The following is a 13,980-nucleotide window of genomic DNA, read 5'->3' as shown; positions in this document are numbered from 1 at the left end:
GCGTCTATCCTTTCCTTTAAACTCTGGATGCAGAAGGCAAGTCACTTTCCCTCAATATGCAGCTCACTTTCTCTAACCATAGAGGGCTCCCTGCTCTGAAATGTGCTCCCTCGTCTTATTTTCTAACAAGCTCTCCACAGAAGTGCCGGTGTCTTCACATCTTTGACACATCTTGTAAATCTGCCTACTGAGAAGATGGTGTGGTGCTTTGCATGCAGTATGTTTGTCATTTATACTTAGCCAAACGCACATGGTCCTGTGTTGTCGGGTCTCTCGGTTTTACTGCTCCATCAGCACTTTGCACTTAGCGCTTAGCACGTAGCTGCGTCCAGATCATGGCTCTCCCTCAGCCTGGTGCTCCACACCACGTGCCCACCGCCTGCACTTCTCCCCTGCCGTGGGGTCGATGCCTGGTGGTGTCTGACTCCACATCACCACATCAGCCTGGTACAGGTAGCTCAAACCTCACTTCTATTCATGTTTTCATTTGGCATCTTTTCAAGAGACATCTTTGTTCTGATTTCTGGTGTGTAGACTAACCCACTGTCTCACCTCTGTCCACATCATAATTTATAAAGTCCAGTGTGTTTGCCTTGTTGGCTTGTATGAAGTTTTTCCTCCTGGGAGTAATCCTAGGACCAGATGGCCCTTGCAAGATGTTTTATCTGGTTTTAGCTGGAGACATCAAGACCGGAATCAAAAGTGTGAGACTTAATCTTGTCCCTTCTCCATGCATGTTACAGAGAAGCCGCTGGCAGCCGGGCTGGTTGTGTTCTCTGCCCATCCAGACTAGACTGTGTTGACATATTCCTTCTGCTTTGTGTAGTATGGATTTGAATAGTGAGTATAAATGCATTTTCTGTTTTTCCACTGTGAGGTGTAGGTAGTACTACTATTTTACAGATGAGGAAACAGGAAAGTTCAATAACTTTTTTAAGGAGACGCAGATGAAAGCCAATGTTCTTAATACTGCCGCGCACTTGTGTTATCAGCACCATCCCATCAGAGGGAGAATAAAAATTTACTCAAGTCCATTAAACTTGCTGTGGGAAAAGGTCACTCACTCTAAAATATACATGCAGTCTAATGCTTATATAAATAAATGAAAGAAAACATGACCTTTTCTTGACTAGAATAAATTTTGCTTCCAACCAACTTTCTTAATTTGTGGATTCTTCCTTGTTAGGCTCTTTTCTTCTACCTTGATCATCATTTCTAATCTGTTAATTGGACATGATTAACTTGAAATTTGTAGTAATCCATATGCAGGAGCCCAGGTAAAAACCGCTGCGAACTCTCAAATACATAAGATATGTTTGCAAAGCGAAATTTGAAAGTGCTTTGAAATATATGGCATTTAGTTCAGACTCTTTTGCAGTTGGCGCGTTAATTTGTTATACTGAAATTGGTGGTCAAGATGACTTAGCTTGTTAATGTTGCAAATGTTTGGGTATTAAAATGACAATTTATTGATCATTTGTGGGATAGACTTTTTTTGCAGTACTGGGGGACCAGGGAGGTTTTACCTCAGAGCAACAACCCCAGCCCTATTTTTTATTCTTTATTTCAAAACAGGGTCTCACTGAGTTGCAAAGGGCCTCACTAAGTAGCTGAGGCTGTCCGTGAACCATGATCCTCCTGTCTCAGCCTCTTAGATGCCAGAATTACAAGTATGTGCCATCATGCCCAGCAATATAGACTTTTTTTTTGACCTATTTTTTTCTCTCGACCCCCTAAACCTGGCTTCCAGCCTGGGGACCGTATTTCCTGCTTGCCCTCCAGCCAGGTATGGACTTGTGACTAAATTTGGACCAACAGTTGTTTGCAGAGACAGGATGGTTGCTATTCAGGGCAGATTAACTCTGAGGTAAGCTGCTTCTCTAGCCTCTGCCTCTTTTTCCTTTTTTAAGTTGGAGGTGAGGTGTGCCATTGCCACCCATGCAGACAAGGACAGTGCCTTAGGGGATGGCAGAGCAGCAGCGTGGCTGGAAGCTGGGCTTCTAAATAATACCATGGGGTGCAGTTGCCCCACAAGCCCAAGTTGGCTGGATTGTTGATCTGAAACAAAGCCATTATGTTAAGTTTCAGTTGCAGAAGCCTAGCTTACGACCTCAAAGGGTGGAACCCAACGGTATTGCCAGCGTAACTTGGTGTAATGCAAATTTTTTTAGATCATAATTGCCAGTTGCTATTATCTTCTCCATTGCCCCTGTTCTCAAACTGAGGTGAGCTAAGTTCTTGTGCAGGGTTAATTTGGAGTAGTAGGAAATAAGAGCCTCATAAATCATTTAGAACTTTCTCAGGTCGGTATTTTCAATATTGTCTGTTATTCTTTTGGAGACAGGACTGACTGAAAATTATATTTCCTTAATCTCACATGGCAACTTTATAACATGCCTTCTGACACTCCTCCCCTGCACCAGTGGGGTCTACCTCCCTTCCCTTGATGGTGAGCTGGCCTGAATTACTCTCATAACTAAAGAAATGCTGTAAAAGTGGGGCTGCTGGTTTCTGAGGATAGTCTTGAAATACAGTTCAGCTCACCTTGCTTCTTGGACTCTTGATCAAGGAAGACCAATCTGACCCCAGAGGAGGTCATGTTGGGTGAAGTCTCAGGCCATGTGAAGAGATCACAGGTAGGTGCTCTGCTCGACAGTCTAGCTGAAGCCCCAGCTAACAGCATCTGGGGATCCCATCTTGCATGTCCAGCCCAGTCACGTCACTGCTGAGCAGAACCTGGCTTTCTTCTGTCCACGTTAATCTCTTTAGCAAACAACCGCTTGGCTACAACCTCATTATTCTTTGCCAGACATACCTTTTTATTCTCTACCAGGCCCCAAGCTGAGAGTTTTCTCAATCTTTCCATTCTGTCTCCCTTTTAATTATAAATTCCATCTTTAAATCATTTCTCTTTTCTCATTTATTTTTAAACAGCCCAAAAGAGCCGTGCAGCACTTCCCATGCTTTGCTGCTTATATATTTCTTCTAATAATCTCAGTTCATGTCTCTTAAACTCTGCTTTCCATTCAGCTCTCAGGCATGGACACGATGCCACCAGAGGTTTTGCTACTTTACCACAAGGATGGACTTTACTCATGTTGCTAGTGCCTTCTGCTTCATTTCCATTTCACCCCCACATCAGAATGGTTCTCTCCATCTATATTTCTACCAATATTCTGGTCAGCCCTCTTAAGTAATCCCTAAGATTTAGGCACTCCCTGTATCATGTCTTTTTTTGAGCCTCCACTAGAATTGCTGTTAATGTTCCATTCAGGGTAATAACAGGAGTTTTCTACCTTGCTTTCCCAAATTCTTCCAGCTTCTACCCATTACCCAATTCCAAGGCATCTTCCATATATTGGGGTATTTGTTAGAGCAGTCAGTTTTGTATTTTAGTCTGTTTTACATTATGATTATAAAATACCACAGGCTGGGTAATTAAGTAGGGCTTTGTTCCTCATAGCTCTGGAGGTCAGGAAGACCAGTATCAAGGTGTCAGCGTCTGGCAGTGGCTTTCTTGCTGAATTGTTGCATGATGGGAGGAAGAAGGGCAGGAGAGAATGAGACAGTGCTGAACCCACTGTTATAATAAAACCCATTCTTGTGATAGCAACATGAACCTGTTCGTAAGGGCAGAGCCTGGCCTAACCACCTTGTAAAGGTCCCATCTCTGTACCATTGAGCTGGGATTGAAATTTTCAGTACTCGAACTTTGGGGGAATGCATGTATTATAGCCTATATTTTGGAAAATCTCTTTCATGTCCACCTTGAAAGAAGACAATTGGATTGCCAGATCGGATTCTGCCTTCAATCTGTTGTATAAAACGTCATGCATACTCTGGAAACTCTACTGTTCCTTGACAGGGGAACAAGGACAAGTGGATAAGTAACATCTTAATATTGCCACAAAAATAGCTTTGGCTTTGCAAATGCCCTGCATTTAAAGGACTAGAAATTGAACAGATGGCAACATTTCAAAACTGGTAAACAAGAGCCCACACTGACTGTTTCATGTTCATTATCTCCAACTTACAGAATCTCATGGAGAAATAAACCCTCAAGTATTTGAAGATGAAAGTTATGGTTATGACGGAATGTTGAACACAAAGGGTTATAGGTTCATGGAAGTAAACTTCTACAGAAGTCATCAGAATTTGAAATTACATAAATATTACAAGAATGCTTGAGGATCTTGAGAAGCTTTCACTCACTGGTTTCTGTGGGATCATCTATAAATCCGTAGCTTCAAAGATAAAGTGATCTAAAATTATTTTTTCCTACCTACAATATGATTCTGACCTCAGGAAGAAATAAGTTACATTTATTTGGGTATCCATATATTACACACATGTTAATGGATAATTTTTTTTTTTTCCAGTACTGGGGGTGAAACCCAGGGGCATTCTACCTTTGAGCTATATCCCCAGCCTCTTTTTTTCCCCTTTGTTTTGAAACAGGGTCTTATTGAGTTGCAAAGGGCCTCATTAAGTAGCTGAGGATGTCCATGAACTGCGACCCTCCTGTCTCAGCCTCCCAAATGCTGGGATTACAAGTGTGTGCCACCACATTCGGTTTAATGGATACTTTTTTGGCCCAACTTAAATACATATATATATATATATTGTAATAGACCTCTAGATTTGCCACTATCATGAATTCAGTATACGGTACTTCAAATGTCCCCTCCCCAGCCATGCCAAAACAGAAAATGTTTAACAAACAGGGAAGAAGAGAGATGGTGCACACCTGTAACCCCAGGTGCTCAGGAGGAAGGATTTCAAATTTGAGCCCAGCCAGGGCAACAAAGCAAGACCCCACAAAAATAAAGAGAAAAACAGGAAAGTAGAAAAAATTTTAATATGTGTGTTCAGTTAAGTAGATATGGCTACTCTAGTAAGTTGAGCAGACTTGACTTGTTTCTTCCTTGTTCCTCTCTACATCTCTCTATCACATTTCTTCATTTTCCCCTTTCCCTATTTTACCCCTTTCCTGCCTCCTCCCCTCTCTCTTTTTGTTTTCTTCCTCAAAAGTGAATTATTTTTACCCTTCAAAAGTGATTTTTTAAGCCAGAAGTGATGGCACATGCTTATAATCCCAGTTCTTGGGAGGCTGAAACAGGGGATAACAGGTTCAAGACCAGCCTCAGCAATTTAGTGAGATTCTCAGTAACCCAGTGAGACCCTGTTTCAGAACAAAAAATAAACAGGGCTGGGGCTGTGGCTTGAAGGTAAAATGCCTCTGAATTAAATCCACAATAAAACACACACACACGCACGCACACACACACACACACACACACACACACACACTGGATTTTAAGGTTTGTATATACAGTAAAGCACTGATAATTTATTGCCTTCATTAGCTTAAATTCCTTTGGCAACAAGTTAATAATAATGCTAAGCAGCTAGATAATTGGTAATCAGCAGGTCAGGGCAAAATTGGATGGACTAAGGGGAAACTAAGCAAGCCCTCGTGAACAGAAACATGGACTCCCTGCCCAGCTGTGCTTAGAAAACTTCAGCCTCTATAGGAGGCCAAACTTCCTGACTCTAAGATAGCCGCTGGAAGTGATGGGGTCATTTACGTGACATTTTAGGCAACCCCCTGGAGTTTTCCTTAGTCACCAATGGTAAAATTTCCAACATGGTAAAAATAGCCTAGACACACTAAGCTGTGGCGGAAAAAGACATGACAGCCTCTCCAGATGAGGGTTTTCAGATGGATGAAGCTTGCCACATGGAAGACACCACCACTTTCCACTCCAGAAAGAGGCCTACTCCAGACACTTTCTCTGTGGATTTCTCTTTATCAGTGCCTTCTCTCAAACTGTACCCCCACTTCCCTAAATAAAGCTCTCACATTCCCCTATTCATGCTTTCTATCTGAAATTTTTCTCTCTAGAAGCAAGGACTAAGGAAGAGAGATCACCGTTCTTTAATGTTTATTTCTAGGAGAGATTATCACCCTCTAACAGTAACAACAATTAACTGAACACAGGGCAGCTCCCAAGGTTCCTGGTACTGGGACACAGGGGTTAAACTGCCCCCCTGGTCTCTTTACCATGCACCAATGACCTTGGCAACTTCACAGGGGCTTGCAGCTGGTGTGTGGTGCACAGCCCACCTCCTCCAGGACTCAGTCACTCATTCTCCAGTTACCAGGAGCACCTGCCCTTGAGCCTCACAGAGGAGTCTCTGGAGGGAGTGCCTCCGTTGACAGGAGGGGGCTGCCCTACCCGAGGCCATACCCACCGTGGTTGAGGGGTGGCGGGCAGCCTGCATCCTGGGGCTGGCTCCTTGCCCTGACCAGTCTGTTGGCAAGGGGATTGCTTAAGGCTCTCGTAGTAACTGGATCGTACGTAGTTTAGCTTCTGCCTCTGTGGGATCCTTTTCCACTTCTTTTCTTGTACAAATTCATCCTAAATGTTCTCCCCAATTAATGTCCTGTGCTTAAATCTCGGAGTTCTCACCTAGAACCACTGGTGCTGGGAATGGTCCATGGAAGGGCGCTTTGAAACAGTATCTGGAGCTGAGTGTGAAGCTGGCCTCCACCCAGGAGGACACAGTCACTGAGCCAAGTGGAGAACTGACAGGCCTGGCTGGCCGTAGCCATGCCATTGATGCAGCTTCTGCTATGGTGAGACCATGGGGAGAGGTGCACCGGTAGGCCTCGTGTCTCAGGTATTGGACAGGCTTGCGGGACTGGTAATTATGAATGCAGTGGAATTGGATGGCTGTGGCTGAGGCCTGCAAAATGAAGTAGAGAAAGGCTGCAATGATTAATCACCAATCCAGGGTGAAGGGCCTATGGTAGTTTATAGAAGGAGACCCATTGCCTGCAGCCAGAGGCAGGAAAAAGAAAATAGCCAAGATACAGCCTAGGACTTGATTTATGAAGCCAAGACTGATCCAGAGAGGGCTGAATTCCTGACCATGGTAAGTCCGCTATGCCCAGGTCTGTGCCCCATTTGGGAGGCAGTGAGATTCTGAAATTTAGGATTGAGGACATTGGTGTTCATATACCATAAACAATGAATGCCCAGGTTACACTGAGCCCTCTGAGTCCACACCTCCCTACATAAGTTAATGTTGACCCCTTGCTTGAAGACAACACAGACACTTCTTCCTTGCAGGACAGCATGTGCCCAATGCAGGATCTGCCCGAATGCTAGTCCTGGACACTAAAGCAATTACTGAAACGAGGGTCAGCAACTGCAGCCTCCACGCTAAAACCAGCCTGCAGATGGCTTTGGGGAGTGAGTTGTTATTGAAATATACCACATCTTCTCTGGCTGCCGTCATGTTACATAGGAGAGTTAAGTAGTTGCAGTGGACTCCATATGGCCCATAGAGTCTGAGCCTTCATAGCTGGCTCTTTACAGGACACCTTTGCAGATGGCTCAACTTGAGTTAAGTTATAATAAAAACTTGCAGGAGAGTGCTGGCCCTGATAAGGAAGGAAACTGTTGTTTCAGTCAACATTCTCACTGTTATAATCCAAAATGACTGACCACACATCTTGGAGGAAGGAAGTTTTGCTCAGTTTTTTAGAGATTCTGGGTTCAGTCCAGGGTGAGGCTGAGGTCTGAAACTCAGGGCAAAGTGGTGGGAAGGAGACAGAGGAAGAGAGTGAGGCTGTGCTCTCACATCATGGTCAGACCTTATATAATCCCCAAGGCCACATCCCCGGGGATCCCTCCTTAGCAACCAAGCCCCACTCCCAACGTGGCTACCTGTTTCCCTGAGGGCGAGGAAGACATTATAAGTCCGAATCATTACAACTTTACAATGGGGAGAGGGGAAATCTTAGATATTTTCAAGATTCTTCAATGTGGCAAATCCAGGGATTTTTATGTTTTCTCATGATTCTTTGCTACAGTGGGGGCTCATGAAAGGTAGGTAATAAGAAGTCCAGACCCAATGGATTTCTTGGTGGGCTCTTGGTGGATCCATCTGGTGATCATTTGTTCAGTTTCTGAATGTATAGTTGAAGTGGACACCGCATTACTGGGCAGAATCCCCTCACTTGCTTCTCGGTTTGTAGAGCAAGCTACTATAGTAGAGATAGCCACCTGGACATCTCTAAGAGAGTAAATAAAAAATAATATCACATACAGGGATAATGGCAGAGGTCTTTGCGATTCCAAACATAGTCAATACTGAAAGGATAGTGTCCCCCATCATGTCCCTACTTGATTCACCATTCTGCTCCCTTCAAAACCAGAGTCCTGATAATTGAGAGTGGGCTACCGTAAAGTCAACTAATTGTCTAACACATCTATTGCCACTACTGAATATCCAGTCTGTAAACAACAGGAGCCAACACTGAGCCTTTTTCCAAATAAACACTATCTCCTGAGGAGACCAACCAGCCACTTGTTGGCAACTTGATTATAGCACCAATCCCCTTCAGTCTGAAAGTGACAGTAATTTATTATTATTATTATTATTATTATTATTATTATTATTAATTATTTTGTGGTACTTGGGATGGAATCCAAGGGTATTCTACCTCTGAGCTATACCCCCAGCCTTATTTCATTTTTTATTTTGAAACAGGGTCTAACTTGCTGAGGCTGGCTTCGAATCTGTGATCCTCCTGTTTCAACCTCCCACGTACTGGAACTACAGCTGTGTACCACCCAATTGTATGTGTACCACATAATTATCACCAATTATGTGACAGTAATTTACCTCGATCAGAATTGACACATGTTCCAGAAAGAGCCTTTCCTGCCCATGGAAATGCAGGCAGTTCTTTCAGTCATGAGGATTACATACTATTTGATAAGCTGACATGGGATCCTACATGATGTGGCCCTGGATCAATGTCCTACTTCATAGCAAAGGTAGAGCAGTTATAAGCAAATGTCCATGGGATTCACTGCTCTGATTGCATACATGATGCTACCTGCCTACTATCGAGCCTTTGACAACAGAGCTGAGACACCCAACTAGCGATGATACCTTGAGAGTATGGAGTAACATTAAGTCAAGGCTCATTATATACTGTTATGTCCCAAATAGGTAGAACTGATGGCCCCATTAAACAAGGATTGGAAGTAGACCTGGCCTGCTCACCATGACCAGTGTGGGGAATTTGTCCTTCCTTGTCTTTGCATGTAAGTCTCTTGTGTCCTGGCCTCCAGATTAAAAAGTGTTCCTATCAGGGGACACAGAAAGAATTCCATTACACTTTAAACTTAACTGCTACCCAGCTGCAGTCACAGCCATATCCACAGCCACAGCCACAGCGACAGCCATACACGTTATTTGCTGGGTTGGTTCCTATTACTTCCTTGCCAAAGTCTGATGGGGAATGAGCAAGCGCAGTAGCCATGCCTTGCTCTTGGCCATTTACCACTGCAGTGTTGCCCTCACGGTGACCCGGAGCTCAGAGCCTTCAGGGATGAGGGTCTGGTCACTCTACCAGGGAAGCCACCCAGATGAACAGAAAATATGTTTAAATGGTTGGGAAATCCAGGAGGAACAAGGAATAGGGAAATCATGATACCAGCTGTACTTTCAAACAAGGACTGTGACTAGTCCCAATAACCTTTTTAAAAATTCCATAGAAAAAGAGATCACCCAGAATCCTCTGTAGCTGTTCTTGGATAGGATAAGCTTGCTATATGAAGCCGTTACATCTGGAAGGCGCAGGGGGTGGACTGTAGTGGGAGGAGAGGTACTTCTCAGATCTCTCCTTCTGAACCCAAACGTCCACGTCCAAAGCAGTGAACAAAGGGATGTATCAGTGAATCGCACTTGGGCATCGCCCTTGACCAAAGGGAGCCACGTTTCCATTGGCAACTGAAGGTGAAGTTAAGTGGGGCGACAAAGGCCCAACTCTTTGCCTAGATTTGGAAAACTCAAAAAGGCTACTTCTGCTCCAATCTCCCTGTGCTATTTGCTGAGCCTTCTTACAATCTCATCACAGTTCAGCATCTCCCAGTATCCAATCCTGCTTCCCCTCCCAGGTAATGTTTCTGGGAGCATCCCCCCCCCCCCATAAAGCTGCGAGTGACCTTCCAGCTCAGAGCCTGATTCCCGAGGACCTGACTTAAGAGTACCTTCCTGTATAAGCGTCTTATAAATTCCTTTAATTTTCCCAATTGTTGTAACAACGAGGTTAAAATACAGCCCAGTGACTAAGAATAAAATAATTTTCTCTTCACCAGCTGAAAATTAAAATATTTAGTAGCTTGATTTAGGGAAAGCATTTTGCTGAGCATACAGGGCTTGGTGTCTATGGGGAGACTTCTCCACATAGCATCTCTCCTTCAGTGAGCTTTTGGTGTTTAAATTATTTATTTTTTAATCAAGCCCTAATCTATTGTTTAGATAGATGTTGCTGAAGTATTTTTAAAATGTAGTATGCTTTTAAAATTAGATCTCCATCTGTCATTATGTGGAATGTGTGTGGGCATATGGTGAATGGACTTATTTTTAACCCCTGTCTACCATTAGCTTGCTTTACTGTCTCCCTGGAAAAGAAGCGCCATTCTTAAGTGTTTTCTACCCTCTTCTTACATTTAGTGCTGCTTTGCTTTATGACCCACAGAATCATATTTTTGAAAAACCAAGTCATCACCCTCTTTTTAAAAATGAGGTCATGGAAAAGTGATCTGGAGAATTTATGTCCTCTTTAAATTATTTCTTTGCAACACGAGAGACATGTTCACTGAGCATATCATAAACCTTTGAATTCACTGAATTCCTTTCTTAGATGGATAGTTTTGTCATTCCTACTCAAATTGATGGGAGTGTTAGGTGCCAAAAGAATGGAGAAGGCAATTAATCATTTTAGTAATCATCAATTTAAAAACTAATCAGATAATATTTGGAGTGATTTCATTTCAAATATAGGAAAAGATCAGCATAGAGCTTAGAGAGTAGGCTTTTCTGATAGATTCTTTTTCAGTTATTTATTCCATTCCTTTCAAGTTTGGAACATGAATGGAGGAATTTCATTTCTACATGTTTTATTGTTCTCTTAAACAACACTCTTTTAGTGTTAATTTTTTTTATTACGGAATGTTCTAAACATATACAAAAGATAGGGAGACTGGCATAACGAACCTCTGTGTACCCATTTCTCAGTTTCAACAATTATCCACATTTTCCCATTATTGTTTCATTTACTCATTGCTGTTCCCAACACATGCATGCATACACCGCTTTTCCTGTATTTGAAGCAATTATCATTTTCTTTGTAAATATTTTATGTGATTTAAAGCAGCAAGACATTTAAGAGATATAACCACCTAGGTATTATCATACTCAACAAATAATAATATCTAAAATATTCTAATACTCAGCCCATATTAAAATTTCTCCAACTGTCCCCACATTGCTCTTTTACAGTTGACCTATTCAAATAATAAGAACCAACAAAACCTATAAGCTGCACGGTTGTCCTATCTCTTAACTAATAGGTGTTATTTCTCCTCTTCTTTTCTTTCCTCCATTATTTTCCTGACATTAAATTTGTTGGAGAAATCAAAGTATATTCCTATCTTTTAGGTCCTACATTCTAGATTTTCATGATTGTTTTCATGTCTCTGTGATGTTTCTTGTTTGTTTATTTTGGTCCTGGGAATTGAACCCAGGGGAATTCTACCTCCGTGCTACACTGATAGTAGTTTTTGGTTTTTATGTTAAAATAGGTAGGATCTTGCTCGCCTCCTGTCTCAGACTCCCAAATCCTGGGATTACAAGTGTGTATGACCATTTTGAGCTTCTTTGTGATGTTTTTAACTGGTTGCTTTGTTTTCTTTCTTATAAACTGGTAATTAAACATGAGTCTTGATTAAGATTTAAATATTTTTAGGTCGTAATATTTCTTCTGCTGTGTACGTTCTACATGCTCATTACATCTGTTTGCCCAACTTTCAGTAATGCCAATAAGAAGTCAGATGATGTCAGAATATTGCATCCTCTCTATGTTTCCTATAAGCATCTTACCTATGGCTTAAAGTTTACTGACGTTATTATCTGGACCCAGTGTTTCATTAGGGATTAAAAGGGCGATTTCCACTTCTGTATTCTGTCCTTTGTTCTGCATTAGTTAGCCACAATTCTCCTACAAATAGTTTATCTCCATCAATTATTTGATTGCCTTGGAATATAGTACAGGAGAGGCAAGCCAAATTCTCGATTCTTTTTATATATTTATCAATATTCAGAATAACAAGTTGGTGCTCTTATAGGTAAGTTTCTAAAAAGTGTCATTAAGAATGCATTGATTTGGCTGGGTGTGGTGGCACACGCTTGTAATCCCCGCGCTTGGGAGGCTGAAACAGGAGATTACACAGGTTCGAAGCCAGCCTCAGCTACTTAATGAGGCTCTCAGCAACTTAGTGAGACCCTGTTTCCAAATAAAATATAAAATAGGTCTGGGAGTATAGCCTGGAGATAGAAAGCCTCTGGGTTCCACCCACAGTAACACACACACACACACACACACACACACACACACACACACACACACAGAATGCATTGATTTAAGCCGGGCATGGTGGTGCATGTTTGTAATCCCAGTACTTGGGAGGCTGAGAAGGAGGACTACAGCTTGAGGACAGCCTCAGCCACTTAGCGAGGCCCTCTGCAACTCAGTGAGACCCTGCTTCAAAATTAAAAGTAGGACTGAGGGTGTAGCTTGAAGGTAGAATGCCCCTGGTTCCATCCCCAGTACCGCAAAAAAAGGAATGCATTAATTTAATATAATAATTGAGTTCATTGACGATGACGATGACAATGATGATGGTTTTGCTAGTCACAATGTGCTCCTTTGGCCATTGGGATTCCTTTCGAGTTGGCTTTCCTTTGACATGACCTATTGAATCTTTAATGGCTTCTTTCTTTTTGGCATTTCAACATATTCCCAGATCATCTCGTACATTTCAGATTCCATCTAGGTTCTCAAAAGGTGATTTACTGGGTATAAAGAATAACGGCCTTTAAGGTAGTTTTGGAGGAGGTAGTGCAGGCTAAAATGCCAACTCCATTGTTACTTACCAGCTCTGGGGGCTTAGAACAGTTTTACCCTCAGAAAATGAGGTTCAGAAGCACACGAGTTCAGTTATAACAACATAGGAAATTGTTTTAATCAGTGCAAACTGGAAAAAACCAGAATTCACAATGATGTAAAATGCATAGAGAAACACTGCGACCCACTATGCCGAAATGTTAAGAGTGCATCATTTGACAGGGAAACGACAGGTTATGTCTCTCTCTTCTATGCTTCATTCTGGAGTTTTTGACATAACTCAGAATGGAACAAATTAAGACAACATCATTAAAAGAAAAATAAGCCTCTATCACAAACCCTGTAGTGTTGATTACAAGTCATGTGATATGATTCATCTCATTCTTTTTGGATCTCTCAAAGACAATTCAGTCCACTTGTCCTTTAATAGAATTTAATGCAAATTATACAATAAAGAAAAATATTGATGTAGCTGCACGCTGCCATCTGCCTACTTTCTCTGTAGCATGTTGTATTGATTTCAGCAGACCAGGTCAAAGCCCAGGGGTTCCGGCTTTCAAGGATGACCTCAAAGTCCTCGGACCACTCTGCCTCTGTGCTCCCGGGGGAGGGCAGCTGAGGTCTTGGTTGACAGCTGAAGGCAGCGCAGTATAAACAGGAAGCAAAATAAAATCACCCTTTGACATGCTTGTAAATCAGTTTTCCAGTGGGACAGAATTGTTGGTGTTAGACACTCATTGAAAATAGTCTTATTGATCAGAAAACTAAACCAATTGGTTCTTTCTTCACCTAAGGATTCAAATTCACAGGTCAAAGAAGAATCCATTTTATAATCCCTTAAAATCATGGAAAATTTTATTAAAAATCTTTGTTGAAGCTGCATGCAGAGATTTTTAACCTGGGATTCAATTTGATTAGTAGGAATGGTATTTTGATCTCAGAAGTGAGGCATATATATATATATATATATATATATATATATATATATG

The sequence above is a fragment of the Muscardinus avellanarius genome, assembly GCF_963383645.1.
Source record: "Muscardinus avellanarius genome assembly, chromosome: 1".
NCBI classification, from domain to species: domain Eukaryota; kingdom Metazoa; phylum Chordata; class Mammalia; order Rodentia; family Gliridae; genus Muscardinus; species Muscardinus avellanarius.
Note: the sequence above shows the minus strand (reverse complement) of the source record.